This window comes from Solanum pennellii, chromosome 11 (assembly GCF_001406875.1).
Source record: "Solanum pennellii chromosome 11, SPENNV200".
In the NCBI taxonomy this organism is placed as follows: Eukaryota; Viridiplantae; Streptophyta; class Magnoliopsida; order Solanales; family Solanaceae; genus Solanum; species Solanum pennellii.
Genome location: NC_028647.1, coordinates 19,610,595 through 19,613,946, shown reverse-complemented (window position 1 = coordinate 19,613,946; position 3,352 = coordinate 19,610,595).

Below are 3,352 nucleotides of genomic sequence, written 5' to 3'. Positions count from 1 at the left end.
TTATATTTGGAACCGATTGGTCTATTACACTTCCGGGCGTATCATAGACTCTGTCCTTCAACGACTTCACATCGGAGCATTTGCAGCTGAATTATTTCATAGGGTAAGTACATTCATTTAGCAATTGATTTGCAACATTATGCAAATGAATTATCACTTGAACTTCAAGTTCACATATTTATTTAACGAGGATCTACATAATTCATGATTAACCTCACATGATTTTCAGCTGTCAATCATCTCTCCCCCTAATGTTAGAAAATCCAACATTCATCCTAATCTTATTTGAAAATTCATCTTTGTGAGTGGTAGAGAAATTAAATCATAATCGCACATTCAATATTTTAGATCAAAATTATTTGATTCCTGACCTGAAACCAAATTTAATTGGAAAACCTTGTTGGCTTGATGCATACATGTGTTTCTACATGTTATATAAAATTATCTCATACCAAATCTTATTTGGGAGTTCTATTCTCATAATCATGATTTAGCTATAATTGGAGGCATACAATTTATGCTAAATCAACCAGTATTATCAATATAATTTCATAGTTTGGAACTATGCTCTTAATTTAACAATTCAAGCAAACAACTTTACAAATACCAATTTGTAAGTTGACAACAGAGAAAATGTGGCCATCACATAGATGCATCTATCATATAGTTGCAAATGATCCACATGGCAGGTGAATGAGCCCATATTCACCTTTTTATATGTTCCAAAATTTTCAGGGAGTTACAATCCCAACCTTAGCTGGTACAATGATAATTTTATCAAGTGAACAAGCAACACAAGAGAATTCTTGAAGAATCTTTTATTTCTTCATCATACAAGCCACATGAATTCTCGATTACATTTGCATCACATTCAAATCAGAATGGTCAACCGATCATGTCAACTGATCTTTATTTCAGTACACTTATATTTTATTTTGTCATTTGATTTCATCAGCATGTCCATGTTTGTATGCAACAAACAAGAGGAAAAGTGGAGTAATCTTTTACATAAATATTAATAACCCGCTTTGGTTGTAGTAATCTGAAGATAATAAATATTTTCATAATTTATAGTCTCAATATTTTTTTTTCAGTTCGTCCGAAACTTAAAAAGTTTCTTTTGAGACTTACTACAACTCCATTATTATTCCTCTGGTAATAACATAAGTCGTTAGAGCTTGCTATTAATTTTGTGTACTATCACATATTGCATGAGACCATTCCTATGGTGAGCATCTCCTTCAAGGAGGAAATTATATTATTATTGTCATGTCAAAATCATTACGAGCAAGACATGTTTCTTGCTTTACTTTTGTTGTACCATAGATACACAACCAATGACAAATTTGTATTGCCACACAATAATATTATTTTGGTCATGGCATAATCTTTATAGGAAAGAGTTTTTATTTCTTTTGCTCTTTTGGTAGTTCACAAATAAATATATCATAAATATTTATGACGTATAAATGTACACGACCATTGACCTTTTCTGTCAAATAAAAATTTATTTATTCTCTCAAACCTCTCGTAGAGATAAGTTGTGGCATATATCATTTTTTTTAAAACCTCCCATAGCGGTGAGTTGTGGCATATATCCAACCCATAATGATTTTATCACATCTTGACCCATTCTCTTACAGAATGGTCGACCATTTACGATACTCATCACAAGTCACATTCTCTTCAAGGAATGGACTAATCTTTATATGTACTTCATAATTTTGTGTTTTAAGCACATTATCATGACTTTAAAATTCATTATATTTCCATGACACATCTCAACATCACTTTGTAAGATCAAGTGTACCATCGCTTCATCTTCTTTTCTTTCGATGAAGGATTTATAAACTTGTCAAATTATTGGGTCGACAACATTCACAAGTCAAGTGACCTTTCATACCATTTTGATAATAAAAATTCCCTTCATATTTTGAAGGACTATTTGGAGAACCGATATTGTTCTTCTTTTTATAATTACCACAATGATGACTATTATAATTTTGTTCATCCACACCTTTATGCATACATTCAATCACTTGTCATCTTTCAGAATTATTATTTACTGCTACCACATTCCTATGATATAATAGAACAATTGGGCGGATTTCAAACTTATCATATATTGCTACCACATTCGCTTTAGAAATGGAGCAAATTTAATGATATGAATTTCATTTCATCAAAGATATATTATTTTTTCGTAGTCATCATTTTAACATCACTATGGTGCATTGACTCAAACTCATTGTCTTACCCATATAAGGTGTCACGCCATCATCCTATGGGACTTGAACCCAATTACGGTTCATAAAAACTTAAATTGATGTCTTACCCTCTTGGTGCGATAGAACATCAATCTACCGTCTTACCCTCAAACTTTTTTTTTTAGTAACGGTGCATCCCGACTTTAACCTGATGTCTTACTCTTTTTGTGCGAATCATCTTACCCTCTAGTAATTATAAATATTAATAAGTTCCTCATAATTAACACTAAGAAAATCAACATGAAAATTTACTTCTTTATCCTTCAATTCTTTTCTGAAATGAAGAACTATTAGTATAATTATAAACCAATGTATAAAATTATTAAAGTAAAACAAACCAATAAGTTCTACCTTTTCATATAACACATATATACTAAAATAAATTATTAGTGTAAGAGGAACTTTTGAAATATAAATGTGTAACAAGAAAAAATAAATAGAACATGTTCCTTCTCACAAGTGTTTCAACTACAACACTTTTGCGAAGTGCTACAACTTTTAGAGCATATTCGTGCTGATAACGTGTCATAAAATCAAGCTCATAAGAATATAATCATAAAGAGAATAAGACAAGAGAAGTAGATAGAAGAAGAGGAATTTTCTTCTTATTCAAGTGTATATATCAAATGGTGAGTGATCTCTCTATTTATAGTGTTGAGATATCACTCCCAAAGGTCACCACATTAATAGATACATAGTTATCTCTTAAGGTTTTTATCACCTTAAAAGCTTATAATCTTGGAAACACTTTGGATAACTTTAATGGATCATTCACATAAAACAATGTATTTATAACAGTGTAAATAAAAAGGAAAGAATTATCTTCTAAATTTTTAGAAAAATTGGATTAAAAAAGTTTTCATTAGCCAATTATATTAATTATATGTATTATTTTTTTATTTTTTATTTATTTTATTGTTTCATATATTCATAATTTTCGGAAATTGATACAGAATAACGAAAAATAAATCAAATGGTAAACAATATTACTTAAGAAATTATTAAAATGAGGAGAAAAAGGAAAGAATGATCTTCTAATTAAGAGAATATTTAATTCCTTTCATTATCAATGTTATTAATTTTCT